This window comes from Lasioglossum baleicum, chromosome 3, assembly GCF_051020765.1.
Source record: "Lasioglossum baleicum chromosome 3, iyLasBale1, whole genome shotgun sequence".
NCBI lineage: Eukaryota > Metazoa > Arthropoda > Insecta > Hymenoptera > Halictidae > Lasioglossum > Lasioglossum baleicum.
The window spans coordinates 4,292,835-4,310,674 of record NC_134931.1 but is presented as its reverse complement, the minus strand read 5'-3'; the positions used below and the strand labels follow the sequence as shown (position 1 = coordinate 4,310,674).

The window sequence follows — 17,840 nt, the reverse complement described above, 5'->3', positions numbered from 1 at the left end:
TACGCATCCTTTAAGGGGGACAGTCTCACGTAGACAGATCAGAACATCCGGTCAAAATTTCATGTTTACCTTGCATTTGACACACTGTTTTATTGGAATATTCCCTGAAAAAGAATGAGATTTCGAAATATACAAATTAAGAATTCGTCATTTTGTCAATTTTCTATTTCAGTGAGGGAAATAACGATCTGAGATTTCGAATGATCCACGCCGGCACAATTTTTCAACGTGTACAGCAAAACCTCGTTAATTGCAACCGTGTTTACCTCCCACCACGAGGTGTTCAAGGTCGCGGAACTCGGTGGTGGGGATCGTGATGACTAGACAGCGGATCTGTATGGAAAATAAAAATTTTCCACCTGAATTGCAAGTTTATTTTCTCCCTGTGGTGACTCGGAGAGGCGCCATTAATAGTTCTCATACCATTATTCAAAATATTTGTGTTGCGTTATTAAATTTATGTTCAATAAATTACTAAACGTATCTCTAATATTTCAATAAACTACTAAAAGTATTGTATCTCATGTGACATCATATAAAATAGAAATATTTCAGGTCGGGGCAGAAAAATTCGGGTTTCGAATTAGGATAGCTCCGAGTGCAAAGGGTTTTGATATGTCCAATAGGTTGAACATGATATAAAAGTATTTTTAAATTGGTCGAATGTTTTTAATGTTGTAAATTACACCTTCTCATTTCTGTCATAAATGCATAAAATTCGCTATCTAGTGACGACTAAACTGCGGATTTTATGCATTACAAACTGTTGACTTGTGTATTGATAATTGACATGAAAGAATAATTTTGTTCAGCTTTAGGAGCACCTAATCGAACCAGTGTGCGTCGCATCGATCCCCGTCCGTGTTTTCGTTCATGGTTGCGAGTTGAATGGAACACCAAACGAGAATAATTGGGATGTTGCCGGACGCTTTCGGGTAGGGCAAACCGAGACAAAATTTGGTATCTGGGTCGGTCGTTCCGCGACGCGACGTAACAAGCTTTGGGGATGATTAGCGTGTCACGAGAGGGAGACGATTACGAGATCGTTTGACAGTAACAATGGCGAAAGAGAAATTACGCTGTCGGCCGAGTGTGCCGGTACTGAGGGACACGAAAGCGGGTGTGTAAGCGTTCAATTGCTTCGGGAAGCACCGATATATGTATATTGTTTCAACAAATTTCGAACATAATAAGTGAAATTCCGTTCGTCCATTTCGAAATGACCGTTTCAAGGGTTTTCACACTGGAACAGCTGAGAATGTAAATAAGTATGTACTTTGAAAATGAACGATTACGAGCAACAGGTTGCCGGCGACGCGACGTTGAGCTTGTATGTACTGTGAAATAATTAAAACTAATTGTTTTTTACGTCGCGCAAATTGAATGAAATTCCGACCAATGTGGTCGCCAGCTGGCGAAGAGATGGCGCCTGTGTGGTAAACTTGTGTCAACCAATAATTTCAGAGAGTTACTATTATCGCCATTATTATTATCGCAGGGTTATTTGTTAAGACACAATATTATTTTTCAGTTTACAGCAAATATGATAAGGATATATAGTTACTCGAATTAATATTCGGGTGCTCTAAAAGAGACGATAACTTTTTTAATATTGTACTATACGATTCGAACTTTTTTTAGAAGCTAGAGCAATTAGTTTACTACAGGATGTGAAAATGAATTTTTTCAAAAATTGCAATTGACCGGAATTGTAGAAAAAATATTGAAAGTTGCATTTTACAACTTTTTTATATGGGCCTGTATTGAAAATTTAGAAAATTTGTTTTGTAGATTTCTTTTTCAAAAATTTTAACTGAATTATTTTAACCAAAAAATTTTGAATCGTATGGTCAAATATCAAAAAAGGTGTCGTCTTTTTAAGAGTAAAAAAATGATTCGAACTTGCTCAACAGAATATATACAGCTGTCTCAGTTCTGAAAAGAATTCTTATTAACGAATAAACAGACACGTTTAATGCTCCCGAAAGGAGTTCGAACGAACATCGTCTCGAGGCGTATTATTTCACAGGATCGAGATTAATTAACAATTCAGCGAGACCGCGATGGAAAGTGTTTGATACGGGAGCGAAAGAATCGTATAATATCGATCGTGAGTAATAACGCAGACAAACGGGTACGTCTCGTATAAAATAAAGGCACAACAATCGGCGTAGAGTCATGGCCTTTAATGAGGCGTGCTATACCCTTTCGACACAACGGGCAAACGACAATTCAACCGGCGGTTGCACCAACAACTTATTATTGCAAAATGAATACGTGGTTATGCTAAAAGCCGGGAGAGACTCTTCGCTGGCGCAGCGGGCGCACGTGGAATGTTTCGAACGATTCCCGATAATTCTTATCGGCTGTTCGCAAAGTAACTTCCAACGAAACAAAATAGCAAGAGCGTACTAATTTCTTCCTTAGTCATACTCGAACTTGAAACTCTCCAATGTTGCTGTTCGATAATGTATGTAAAAATTAGACTAAAGATTTGAATTTTTTTTACACACACTTACTTAAAAATACTCCATTTGCAAACATGAATTTATATGTATATATGTATATATTTGTGAACATTCCGGTCTAACCTTGCGCGGAGTCGGGGACTATTTCGACGCAGGGTACCAAAATCGGGAATCAAAATTAGGAACAGTTGAAAAGAGAGCAATAAGTACCTTCAGAAATAAATTTTAGAAAATTCATGAATGAAGCAGCGAGTAATAAAGAAGTTATAAGCATAACAGAATGCGGATCAAAATTATTTTAAAAGACTAGGAAAATACTAACCATTAGCAAAATGATTTGTAACGCGTCGAGCGAAGGGACCCGACCGTTATTGTTGCAGGCTAGCCTAATAGATCGAGAATTTATTTTTGTCGACGTTGGACGGTGTTCCTGTTAACCGTTGAGCAACGACGAGCTCTAACCGTACAGTCGACAACGGTTACGTGCCCCGTATTACCGTTAATGTTTTCGGAAACTCTTTCTCTCCTCAAAATTGGGACACTTTCACTGTCGCAGGAAAGACTCAGCACCTCGGCACCGGCCATATTTCATTCAGGCTGCAAAGGAAGGTTACAATGACGGCTGTCAGCAGGTCACCACTTTCAATTACACTAGCCTCTTCGTTCTGCATAGCTTTGTTACGGCTGCCTCGACGAGAGGAATATATATTCCGTGTGCCAGAAGAGAAACGTTAGGCTGTTGGATTTTTACACAACAACATTCAACGCTTTATAATTAATCAAATCTAAAAAAAAACGACCTGTATAAACTAATGTAACCTGCAGTCGCTAATAACCCTTCCGAGGTTGACGGCAATATGCATAGAACCTTGAAGAGTAAGAATGTTATTGAAAGTCATTTCGTTTTCTCAAGGGAAAATGAAAGCCAATTATTATTAACTAATTAGAACAAGCTTGCTCACATTCTGTTCTACGATCTCTAGCAAAAAATTTAGTTATATGACTTTTTACGGATTTCTTTGAAATGAAAAAAATGGTAATCCGATGGTACATCTTACTCCTTAACCTTCAGTTCAGTTACTCGCATTCCACTTTCTACATGACTGGTAACGTGGAACTTTATACGATTACTACATAAATAAATTTTTATTCAATGAAATGACTACTTCGATGCAAAATACATATTTGTGCTGGTGTAGTCGACAGCTTTGTTTATGCTTGAATCACTAAATTTCAAGTTCTGAACACAACTTTTTCTTTCGTGTACCCCATTTTTACCCTTGCGGTAATGAAAAATCAGAACTGCATACCTTGATATTGCATATTTAATACGATGATAAAAATATACTTGAAAGGTTAGAAAGCACTACAAGGCAGGAAATGACGTTCGAAATGTCAGCTGTCAAGAAATACCAGGATTTCGCGATTTAAATTAAGGTTAGGCAATAACAAATGGAAGCAATGCCATCTGCTACACGAAAAACGAAATTACTTTCCGAACGACCTAATAATTTGGCAGAGAGATCGTCCAGTTTAGCGGAGGCATGAAATAAACGGTCGCCGATTCAAGGCCAGCCCAACCAGCGAAACAATTCTTTCGTTACACATGGCATACATTTTCTTTCCTATATATTCTCTTTTTTTTCTCTCTCTTGTACGGCGCACGTAGAGAGCAAGTAGGTAGCAAAAGAGTAGGCCAAGCGAGCGAGAAGCAGGCGAGTTCTGAAGGGGCCTCGAGTATACGCGATAGATGAAAGTGAAAGGGAAGGTAGAAAGGGTTGGCGGACGTATATACTCGTAGCCGCTGTTACTCGGCATGTACTCGGCCGCGGGGGCCCAAGATTTACAATCGTCAGGAGCCAGAACGGGCCAGAAACCGAGGAAAATACCACCAGGCAGTCGAGACTACCTGCACGAACAGGCAAATTACGATAGCGACGGTGATAACGCATTGTATCATCCACCGAACCAATTCTACGCCGAATTCCGCCATTTCTTTGCTCCAGAATTGCCTCCGCAACAAACACCATTTATACCATTATTTTACAGAGGATGATTGAATTAATTCTTGCAACCTATTGCGTAAATTATTTATTGAAACTTTTCTCGAAATTCCGCCATTTCTCTGCTCCAGAATTGCCTCCGCAACAAACACCATTTATACTATTATTTTACAGAGGATGATTGAATTAATTCTTGCAACCTCTTGTGGAAATTATTGATTGAAACTTTTCTCGAAATTCCGCCATTTCTCTGCTCCAGGATTGCCTCCGCAACAAACACCATTTATACTATTATTTTACAGAGGATGATTGAATTAATTCTTGCAACCTCTTGCGTAAATTATTTATTGAAACTTTTCTCGAAATTCCGCCATTTCTCTGCTCCAGAATTGCCTCCGCAACAAACACCATTTATACTATTATTTTACAGAGGATGATTGAATTAATTCTTGCAACCTCTTGCGTAAATTATTTATTGAAACTTTTCTCGAAATTCCGCCATTTCTCTGCTCCAGAATTGCCTCCGCAACAAACACCATTTATACTATTATTTTACAGAGGATGATTGAATTAATTCTTGAAACCTCTTGCGTAAATTATTTATTGAAACTTTTCTCGAAATTCCGCCAGTTCTCTGCTCCAGGATTGCCTCCGCAACAAACACCATTTATACTATTATTTTACAGAGGATGATTGAATTAATTCTTGCAACCTCTTGCGTAAATTATTTATTGAAACTTTTCTCGAAATTCCGCCATTTAGTCGCTCCAAAAGTTGTCTACAATTATTTTCGTAATATTATAAACACACCAGAAAATAATTTTACGTTGGGAAAATCGATTTTCTGCGATGATCGAAATCATCACCATTGAGTCTGCATTTATTTCTTCACAAGTGAATCTTTCTCGAATGAAAGTGGTTAGCAATGGAAACAGACGATAGTGTACGCGTCCTTAATTGATTCTTCAGTCGACCAGAAAGGGATTGCAATGTTTTTTCCGGCGATCGCGTGGGTGGAAATTCTTCCTGCGCAATTCGAACGATCTTTGCGACAATTTTCCAGCGGAGACCACAAACCGCGGAAATCTATAGAGGAAAATGGTATCGCGATGATTCCATCGATAGCGCGTGACTGCGTCGCCTACGCGACGACGCAAGTATAAATATGTAATATGGTTACAAATCGGTCTGTTTCAGCTTTCATTGCATTTCGCGGAATCATTTTTAGTCATCGATATAATCTGAAACACGTTGGAAAAGTGTTCTAGAAAGTTGTGTATGATAATATTTATAGCGTTCCATTACGAGGTTTACACTGATTACAGTGTTTATGTAGCATTGACAGATAAAAGTTATTTTATAACAGTTCACATGGATGAACGGTTTATCTCGGGGGTAATAAAATAGTGCAATCGTATGAAAGAACTGAAGTGAAGAACAAAAAGAGCAAGACTGGCAAGAAAACGGATTTGACAAATTCGTACACAAACATAATTATGATCAATCCATCCAATTCCATTTAATTGAGCTTCTACAAACATTTTTATGTAGTATCGTTGCTTAAAGTACAAATTCACGATGATATATTCAATCATTTAAGAATCCGTGGAATTCAATTTGAAACTTCATTTTGGAAATTCGCACGATGCGACAAGTGCATAGATAGGTGTATTTACGCTCTATCATCGTGTGCTCGCGACAGGATGATGCAAGCAAACTTCCGCAAAAACATCGAAAGCGTTCACGAATCTAGCCGTTCGTCCATTCAAGGCCGCGCGGCGAGGCGTGCATGAAATCCCCGCCAAATCTGGGCGTGTTGCGCAAATCTCCGAATGCGAAAAAATGCGAGCGACACTCCATTGAAAGATAATCTGGAATATTTCATAATCGGACGTACGTGATGCGTCGGTTGGATTCTCGACGCCTTCTTCAAAACGATCCGTTCAACATAACGACACGCGTGTAAATACAGTAAAGCCTCGATACATGTACAAACTTCGGGACCGAAATGTCACTTATATCGTGTACACGTACAAGAATCGCTTGATCTTTCATTACTAGCATCGAACGTGGAAAAAGGTAGCGAGTGAAACTTTTTCTTCTCAAATTATCTTTTTATAAAATTTTTACTGACATATTTAGCCCAGTAATAATAATATTGCGCTAGTAAAAATGTCCATATATGTCCATAGCATTATTCAAAACAATTTTAATATTATTAAACACGTTTGTATTTTATGAATGGCAAAAGGCTCGTATGAGGAAACAGGTTCAATTTTATGTGCCATTGTAAATAAGATTACATACAGTGAACATGATCTAGGTTTGAGAAATGTCTTGATTTTCGAATTAAAGTTGCTTCGAGACCAAAGGGTTAATACGTTCCGTGCTGAGCCGTTCTTGCTCGACAATTAAACAAAATTATGTGCTTTGTTCTATACTGCATTTTACATAATGCCTCATTCTTTCGGTGGAGATATATTCTACAGTGTTTAACTTATTATAAAATATATTTTTTCAAATAAAAGGCGTTAAACAACAAAATACAAATATCGTGGACATCTTTTGCCCATTCATGGAGACATTACTGTGCATTGATTGGAGCGTTCTCACGATGGACATCTTGAGGTTTCTTCGACTGACCGACGAAAAATGGCGGCCGTGGAGGGACCGAGAGACACGGCCTGGTGAACACGCGGAACCGTGTTTCGCACAATCGACAGAACTTCATCGCGCGACGTAATCGTATCTGCCAATTCGGCGAGACGACCGGCTCGAGTGAAAGTGCACGCCGTCGTGGCGCGGTGCGGCGCGGAACATATTTTCGCCTAACGTCTTGAACCATTAAAATCGCGCGCGGCTGAGTTTTATCGCGGCCCGACGACGGCGCCCGATTTTTATTCCACTCGGGAAACAACGCGGGCCCGCTCGGACTTCTGTTCTTGCATACCGGCGTTACACAATCGCGGTCCGCTGCTGCGGGCTCGAGAAAACCGTCGAAGAATTTCAACCACTCCCGACCGAAGATCCGAACAAACAGCTGTTTTCCGTTTCTAACCCCTTGCACTATACTCCTTGCAGCAGACTCCCGTATAACGCGGTCAAAAATTCTTTGGAAGGACTGCATTTATGTGCATCTTCTCCAACAGTAAGTGAACGGAATTTTCAAACAATTTTCTTTGTAAATATATACTACAAACCACTTGCCGTGTTTTAACGAGTCACATTCGTGACGACGATTTTAGCATAATTCTAACCAATATGAATGGTACGCGTTTCTTTTTCGACGAAATAAAATTTGATGATGAATAAACTTTCTTTTCTCTACTACGACATTTTTCGGGATAAAGACGTTTTAATCACTGTAACTGTAAAAATGTACGGCAAGGGGTTAACTTAAATTTACACAATTTTTTAAAACAATTTTTGATCGCTTTGTACGGGAGTTTGCGATAATATCGATCGGGTCAGACACTCTTTTCCTTGTACGGAAGGAAAATCTAACGAACATTTTCACATTAAAGAAAATGTTCAAATTTCCAGTAGAACTTGAAAACAATTTTGATACGGTTTTGACTTTCTTTGAGGCGCGACAAAGTTCCTTACCCGCTGGAAAAGTTCACTTTCAAGAATTCCGACGTCCTCAAGCCACAAACATCTGCCGTCGATCGTTAGTAAACTAATCATTGATTTCTAATGAATATTTTCGTAGATCGATCGCTCCTAGCATTGCCAACGGATTCGTTCGTTTCTCGCCACTTGTGTGCGTAACCCTATTCCATCGAGCATCCTGAAGTTTAAGTGCGCTTGTCCTCACTCTACTTTGCGACTTGAAGGCTAACGATAACTACAGATAAGAGGCTAGATATATTTGTTCCCAGCAGCTTAATAGTTCCACAATTTCTACTTCACTCCAGTTTGTTGTAATTCAGGTACGAAATTTTTCTTTTGCATAAAGATCCGCAGTCTAGTGATCATCTATAAACGTTTGTAGCTCATTGCGACATTAACCGATTTCGACGAAACGCGAATGGTTCCACTCTGAAAATTTTCAAAAAATTCTAGTGTCTAAAATTTGGCAGAATCTAATACGATTTTGATTTATTTCAGATCTTGGAAGCAGTGGCGCACCCGGGGGGGGGGGGGGAGCCAGGGGGCCAAGTCCCCCACCAAGAAAAAAATGTTCAGCTTCCAAAATTAAAATCGCGGAATAGCCCTGGGTACCGTTGATAGATATTTTGGCTTAAAAAAAAAGGTCATCACGCAAAACCTAGGGCTGGGTTCAACTCGCCCCCCCCCCCCCAAGAATACATCCTGGGTGCGCCACTGCTTGGAAGGCTACTGCCACTGAAAATAAGATGTGTTTTGATTCCACTTTCTACAAATGCATCTATAAAAATCGCAAATTGCATAAACATCCGTAGTCTAGTGATCAGTATTAAATTCTGTTTCGGGATCGGTGCGAGTGGTTCGACGGTGCGACGACCATGGCCAATGGCGCGAGCCACAGTCAATAATTAAGATCCGAAAACAGAAATGCCGGCCGTGGAACGATACCCGAGAACTTCCTCTCTCTTCGCGGCGCGAATCGCACGCGCGGTTTCCCACGGTGCGAGATAAGCCCGTCCGAGATAAAGAGAGGCGAGAGAGGAACCGACGCGATGCGACGGGACGGGGAGAGATGGCGAAGAGGAAACGAGGTAAAAAGGAGTAGGAAAAAAAGGAAAGAGAAATAATAAGCGCGGTCGAAAGAAAGAGAGAGAGAGAGTGAGGGACGGAGGAACGGGGAGAGAGAGAGAGAGAGAGAGAGAGAGAAAGAAAAGGAATGAAGAGCGGGAGAAAAGAGGCGGGAGAAGGGGGAGGGAAAGAGAGAAAACGGCGAGGACGATGTGGGAAAAGAGGAAGCTAATCAGAAGCGGAAGTACGCTCCGGCGAGGCCCGAGGCCTTGAGAAGCATAGTCAGCCGCACAGCTTTTAGCTCTCTTAATTGCAACTTCATTTAACGTACCCTACACATCGGGACAACCGGCCAATCCCAGGTCTTCGCGCCGCGAAACCGCGTCTTAATAACCGTCTTATCGCCCGACACAGGAGAAACACAGAGAAAGAGAGAGAGAGAGGAGAGAGAAGAGAGAAGGGAGAGCACCACGACCGACCGCAGCCAGACCGTGGAAGGTGAAAATGTCCGAGACGCCGTGTAGAAACCCGCAGAAAACCCGATGCTCTTTTAAACGCCCCGTCACCGTCAAGGGTATCAAGCGAGATCGTCATGGATCGTGCTGGATCCGTCATGGATCATTCTACTTCCTCGCTGCCGAACCAGCTGCGCGAATTACATACTGCCACTGAACCTAAACTTCTCACTTTGCATGTACATTTAGGTGCTAAATTTTTGACTTTCGATTTCTTCTGGTTTGCCCCCCCTACATATGCCGATAATTATGAAAGTGGTCCAAGTCAAAATTTAATGAAAATTAGTTTATCAGTTATTTTACAACACATTATTTGAATATCTTTTTCTTTGAAATATCTCGAAACAGAAATATATCACTCAGACTTAGACCACTTTCATAAAATCATGATATGTGCCCATAGATTATTCGAAAACTTAGGGTAGATTCTCTCAATTGCTAGGAATATTAATTTTATTGAATTTAATACCGATCTCGCACTCGTTTCGATCTGACGCAACTAGCATGGATAATTTGGATAATCGAATATTACGTTAAGCGAGAACGGTAATTACTTGGCATATCTGAAGTTGCCTTTTTGGCTGATGCACAGGCTGCATAATGTGCCGTTGGTTGCACGGAATCCTTTCATTTACAATGATTGAACCGGAAAGATATTCTTCCAAACTTTCGAGAAATTAAAGATGAATGGAGTACGCACGTTCGATGATATGTTGAATGAGCAATTCCTTCGGTGAAGGATGAGAATGATGAGCGGAAGGAGGAGAAGCGTTCTACCGATAAACGTAGTGATTCATAGATGATGAAAGTAGAATTATCTTGTTCCCTATAGATCTCCCATTCGAAAACTTTTTTATTATCAAATCTACCAAACTGAATGTCTAATCTAAAAAAAAGATAAATATTTCAATCATTAAAAACAATAACAAAAATGTAGATTCATCGAAATTACTATTCTCAAATAATCGGACCTCAAGGAGCGACTATTAATTAAATCTTTCGAGTTGATAAGATGATCACGTTTTAGAAAAAGTGTAGGAAATAGTATATCAGCCTGTGCAATTATGTAAAGGAGATCTAGAACGAGTTATGCACTTGTGCAGCACGGTTTAATGTAAACAACACGTTCTACATATAGACCAATCTAGCAGATTGCAGCCTTCTTCGAAATTGTTCGAACGAACTTCACCGATGCAACCTACTAATCATGTTGATAAAAACACGCTATCTAAAATGCACATCTAGAAAAGTTTCCTTTCTATGTTACGTGCAGAGAGTAGAGTGCATCGCGTCCATGAGATGTGCTGTTTATCGTTCTTCATAGTGTTTGCTCTCCAGTATGCAACAAAGTGCATCTGGGCGATCTAATAAATCAAAACTGTTCTCTGAAGCGGGTCAATATTTTCATAAACGAAAAACCAACGACGTAATAATCTGTCAGAATCCAAATAAACTACGTTCAAAATTGGAATTTAAAAAATAGAATTTAGACTGATAACTGAGTAACCGTTCTAATATTTGTACAGTCATGTTCCTCACGTGACACGTTCAGATAATCGAGATTCCATCGTAACACGAAAACTCAGCACTAATTACAAGCAGGAAATAATGGAAAGTCATTTCAAGCTTCCAGGAAAATGGCGAACAAATAGAAGGAAAATCGTTCGCTGTCAGTTAGCGGTATTAGTAACTCATAATTAACGATCTATTGTAGCCCTTAGCACTCGAGTGGTGACTCAGAGTCACCCCAAAAAATTGCTGTATCATTATTCAAAATATTGTTAACATTATTAAATATGTTGGTATCTAATCAATTATTAAACATTTAAGTGTGAGGTATATATCAATTTTGTATCCACACATAAAATGAGAATAAAATATATAGAATGCAATTCTTCTAGATCGAAAAAAATGTTTAATTTTCGTGTTAAAAGACAGCTATACTCGAAAGTGAAGTTCTCACAATCGAAAACTATCGTTGATTTACTTTTACTATTGATAGTTATTAACTCATGGTTGTTAGATTCTGATGTATAGTATATAACATCGATACAAATCAATTTGATTCCTAATAATACCAAAATGATAGAATAAGGGCTTGTATTATACTAAATACATACAGTGGCCCACAAAATTGTCCCACAACATTATAAAACGCAAATTTTCATTAAGGGCCCAAATAAAAAAGTTTTAAAAACGACTTTCTTATTTTTGCATGTAATCTTGTAAATTGTAATTTTTGTAAAATTTCTTTTTGCACATCATTTAGTAAACCAATGCTTCTAATTGCTCACAAAACATCAGGTCGTTTGGTACAATTATAAAAAGTTATTCTGTTTTAAAGGGCGTACGAACACTTTTGTGGGCCACTGCATATGCACACCGTCACTATCGATAGCTGATAGTCGAACTATCGGAAACTATCGATAGTTCTCCACCGCTAGTTCGTACAGCTGATAGTTGCTCGCCGAGGAAAAAATTGAACGCGTCTATTCGCAAGTTTCAACTTACTGTTCGCTCTCCGAGAGTTTTCTCGTGCAGCTCTCCGTTAGCGCTCTCAATACCGTGTACATACACATGGACATGTACCTTAAAGCCGCCGAAACGTTCGAAAAACCGGAAAAGCAATTGCACGAGTGATTCCGGCCTCGCGGAATAGGATTACGTTTAAAAGATCGCCGATTACGATAATTTCCCCGTGGAAGGAGTTTACAGATCGGTACGAGTTTTCAAGCTAATCACGTTATAGTCGTAGCAGATGGCTAGTCCATTCGAAGGTAGCATGCTTACGCGTCCATGTACTGCCGGATGTTGTTACCGCCACACTGTATCTTCCTATCGTTTAGCAGGGAAAAAGAAACGCGAGGGGAGAAATGAAATGCAGAGTGAAATGCACACGCGATGTACCACTGTTGCGCTTAATTACAGCTGTTGCTGCGGAACATCACGTTTATAGCGATTTAATTACGATCGCTTCCTGATAATCCCAGCTTTCTTATCAACCGATCCGTTCAGAGTCGTCGGACCAAGTCCCAGGATTCGTTCCAGCGAGAGCGGCTCTCTTCGAAAGGAACGATGCACAAACAAGCAAGAAACCCGGGCCGATTATCCGGACAGAAAAATGTAAACTCGCCTTACGTAATATCGATTGGGCATGATTCACGATCGATTTAGCCGACTCGGCACCGATCATCGCAGACGGAAAAAAGAAGTCTGCGACATTTGTTTCCAGTAGATACCGCAGCCTTTGGAACGCTAAACTCATAACAGTCTGAATATAATGAATCGGCGGACACGTAACGCGATGAATACGTGTGATCGAAAAGAAACCGGACTCTGTCAGTTTCCTCGCGACGGTATCAGATCAAATTCGATGGCTTCGCCTGTTGGTCACTTCTCTAACCTCTTCTGTATCGGTCTGCCAATTTTCATCGTGCTACGTGCATCAACATACAGAATGTTTTGCAACAAATCCTGCAACGCATTCTTAAACGCAACAGTCCAAAAATGAGTTACGCGTAATGCGCTCAGGGATTTGCCAGCGAGATTCTTTTCCGCTTCATAAAATCGAGGAACTGTTAATGGCCCGAGTGTTAGGTATTGCCCAAGAACGATTTTCTTTCAATTTTTATTCCGCTGGATTATACCGGTCTTTTGACATCATTTTCGGAGAAGAGATCGGTTTAATTGGTTTTACAATGAATATTTATTAGAACCTGTTCCCCGACGATTTTCTAAATATACGCCTCAGGAATTCTATCCGAGATCAAAGTAATTCAAAGCAAAAAATAGAGTGAACTCTCGTATAACGTGATCAAAAAATTATTTTAAAAAACTGCATATTTATATATCGTTTACGTGACAGTAAATGTACATATATAAAAATTGTTCAAGGAGACTTATTCACACAACGGATACATATATGTGTACAGCACTGTAGCTTTATTTTGAGAATTGTCCTACCTTAGACTTCTTTCGTGATCTGCCTATTTATTTTATGTGTACATAGAAAAATTGACTGGCTTAAAACCTCGAAAGAATCGGTTTGCATGAACGCCAATTTGGTATACATTTTCTTAGTACAGATTGTGCAATAAAATATAAACCGAGTAAGTGAAAGGACAAACTGGGCGCGCTCGAAAGAAAGCAAGTAATTATTTTCGCCTCCGAAAAGCGAGACATTCTATGAATAGTTAACCATGTTTTTAACCTCTCGTTTCAGTGAATATTTTATGGATTTGCGACAGAAATATAAGTTAATCGAATTTAACACGGTGGAAACATGTAAAAAGTTCAAATACATTATTTGGAAATAAATGTTCAGTTCTCATTGTTGTATCAGAGCTCGTTTTCGTCATAGATGCATTTACGCGTGTATTTGATTGCTCGAGGAAAATTCGGAAAGAGCAATTCGTGTTAATCTCGGTTTACGTCAGTGAAATCTATGATTGTGAGGAAAAACGCAGCGTGTCGCAATTTCTAAAAATCTGAACAAATACATTAATCGTGTAATGTGCATTTTTGCAATCAAATTTTGAATTTCTTAACAATTAATTTACATTTGATTTGTTTTCGAAAAACTTACCCTTAAAAATACTTTATTTGTAAAAGATTCAATTATAGTGATCAAAACTTTAAACCGCAGTATGTCGAAAGTGTCTTAAATAGTCTTGCAATCACAGAAATACCTGTCGAAAGTATCCGGCCGGCGGAAAGTTCGTCGACTAATTTCGATTATTGACGCGAGGCTCAATTAAAGACTGGGAAAGAATTCGCTGGTGACGCATTAGTAGGTAAAGCTAAGTTAACCCGGAATTTCGACCGGTTCACCTTTCCAACTTGACCATAATTTCTGTTTGTGCCCGGGACATTTGCGCGGGCACGCAATCGGGCCGCGCGAGAGTATGTGCATATCGGTGCAACAGAAATATATGTATAGTATAACCGAGGGATAATGGTCGCACGAATACAAAATGACGAACGCGAAGACGCCTTTCGACGAGCTCGACCTTGACTCAAGATCGCTTTTTCTTTACGATCCGTCATCGCGAGCCATTGATGACCACATTGGACTCGCGAACGCCTCCTCCTTTTCTCCTTCTTTTTTCTTCCTCTTCTTCTTCGTCTTCTTCTTAAAAACGGTTGCGCAACTAACGCTCACATACGACCATGGAGCACCTGAACTTGAATTATGCACTCAGAAGAAGAATTTGCATCGTTACGCGATCGAGTCGGCGATATCCTATGATCTGCTTGAAATTTCCCCGGAACGCGGGAACACATGAATCATTTTCAAACAGGGAACACGATGATGCACACCTCGTAATTAAACGCAAATTTATATCCTGTTATTTCTGTCCTTCGTAATCAATTGCGAATTTCATGCAGTTATACAATGAAAACTCGGTAGAACAGTAGACCGAGCACTAAAAACAATTAACATGTTTTACTAATGTTTTAGCTTATGAAAATGACAAGGCTCTATTGATATCGATTTTCTGCAATGTTTCTTGCAATGTGTGCTTGGATTAAGAATTTTATCGAATCAATTTCCACGCAAGCAAGTTCACAATTTCAATGATTTTAAGACGAAAAATATATAATCAATTTAATTATATGCAACATTATTCAGAACTTGGAAATATAAATTAGAATTTACAACATATCCTGATCTTCTCGATCGGCCACAAAAACCTAAATAAAGCGGCGTTTCCGATTCCGGTTGTTCCTCTGTAAGTGTGCGAATGAATTAGCGTTGTGGCATCAGGAATTCGATGAGATAATAGACAGTTACGTGAATTTCGAAACAGTTACATCAACGCAATCCGAAGAATGTCGTCGCGTAGCAGACCTTATCATAACCAGAGTAAGGAACGCAAAATACTAATTTTCGGGAAGAAAACCAGGTATTTTCTGTTGCTGTTAGTAACGTGTCGAATATATTCGCGAAACAAGTTTGTCTTTCGAACACGCTCTAACCATAGACTAATTCGTGAAAATGGATATTTCCAGGGGAACCCACTCGCTCTCGAATTGCAGAGAGCATTTCCCGGTGGTGGTAGAAATTACTTTCTCGAGGTCAATAATCATGTAATTCGCTCTACACCTATCCCGATCGTGTCGTCCCATTGTCGGCGTGAATTGCTATAGTTCGCCCGTCCGTTTCTAGGTGCATTAGGATCGTTTCTGCTTCCAATTACGTCGCTACTTTAATTTGCACGGTGTCTTGCGTTCGATCCCGTGGAATGTTGATTCACTGCTCTAGAAATCATCGTCGATCGCTGTCCCTCCGAAACGTAATCTCTTAAGTCTTATCCATTCTCTATGATTTTTTAAATTTTATTACTTGGACCACTTGCATAATTATAGGCACGTATACTGACGAACAAAAGCAACTTTCAAATTGGAATTTTTATATATAGGGTGGCCCATAACTCACTTTCTACTCTAGATCGTTCCTTTACTTTTTAACCTTTTGCACTCGCAGCTATCTCAACTCGAAAATTAAACGTTTCTTCCGACCCAAAATGTTTCCATTCTCTATGATTTTTTAAATTTTATTACTTGGACCACTTGCATAATTATAGGCATATACAGGGTGGGTCACCTAACGTGGCCACCTCAAATATCTTTGTTGTTTTTAAAGCCTAAGTAGGAAGTCTACAAATAAGGGGCTTCGAAAATTAGTGAGTAATTAACGAGTAGACTGCGAATTTTTAATGGTTAATGCAAAATAATAATGTTCTGTGTCAGTTATATGGACTAGGAGCTACTTAGAAAGTTTATACGTGCATGGGTAATTAAAGTCACTGAATTCCTAATCAAAGGGACTGTCATTGTAGGTGTTTAAAAAAGGGAGCTTCCATTTAAAAAAACAAATGTGACCTTGATATCTCTAAAAAAATCACATAAAAACAAAAATATTTTTGGTATCATGTGAGCCCCACTGAATCATTCAACTTTGTCCATCAGATATTTGACGTATCTTTAAAAACAACAAAGATATTTGAGGTGACAACGTTAGGCGACTCACACTGTATACTGACGAACAAAAGCAACTTTTAAATTGGAATTTTTGTATATAGGGTGGCCCCTATAACTCACTTTCTACTCTAAATCGTTTTTTTATTTTTGAACCTTTTGCACTCGCAGCTATCTCAACGCGAAAATTAAAGATTTCTTCCATTTTACATGACTTCTATCTTTTCATGGATATGAAATTGGTATAATACCTCGTACAATACTGAAATGTTTAGTAATTGATTAGACACCAACAGATCTAATAATGTAAACAGTATTTTAAATAATGGTACAGCAAATCTTAGGGGCGCCTCAGAGTCACCACTCGAGTGCTAAGGGCTAGACTAAGGAAGCTTTCGGATCATTATAGCCACTGTTTCGCGATTCGCAGTGCTCTTTATTTGCTCTCTCTCTCTCTCGCGTACTCGTAATTGCACATCGAGGCCACGCTGCGAATTATCGAGCTTTATGTGTCAGGTCGATCGAAAAGTTCATGTCGATTCGATCTACACCGGCACAAATACTAATTTGTTCACAGACTAAGCGGATCGATCTCTTTCCCAGATTCTCCCAATTTTTCTTGGCAAATCGCTCGACTTCACTGTTCCCATTCAGAATACATTTCCTGAACACCAGACTTCATTTTACAATTCAAATTCTAAAGACACACTGTAGTTGACCTACTTATTCATATTTGTTTATCACTCACTTTTGAGCGATGTCTCGATAAATGCAGTCTTGTTATTTTTAAAAGGCAATTTAAATTATGCGCTGCTTGTTCCAATGTTAGCAACTCTAAGCGCGACATTTAAAAACATTTAAAAATACAATTTATTAAGCACATTTATTCGTACTGTTCCATTTGTGTTTTTTGAAAAAGTAAGCAAACGTCTATGTATGCACAGGGACAGGTGTGAAACGTTTTTGGCAGTCAGTTTATCCGTGTTTGTCCAATCAAAACATTTTGTTCTTTCCGGGGACGAATATAATATAGTAAACGGATTGCGAATATTCACGCAAATTGACGTTTTTTGATAGTCTGTACTGAGCAAATCTGCAAGGATTATGTTTATTCTGCTGGCAGCTTTAGAATTTGATAGAAACGCAGGAAGACGAGTTTCTTCCGTAGTCGTTCTCCGTGTAGAAATATCGCGTGT

At 39.3% G+C, this 17,840-nt stretch overlaps 1 protein-coding gene across 3 annotated transcripts in view; it reads right to left on the bottom strand.

The window, feature by feature from the left end:
• Ken (zinc finger and BTB domain-containing ken and barbie protein) overlaps positions 1-17,840 on the bottom strand; it is a 55,286-nt gene that overhangs the window by 32,084 nt on the left and 5,362 nt on the right. The gene's annotated exons all lie outside the window — the stretch shown is intronic.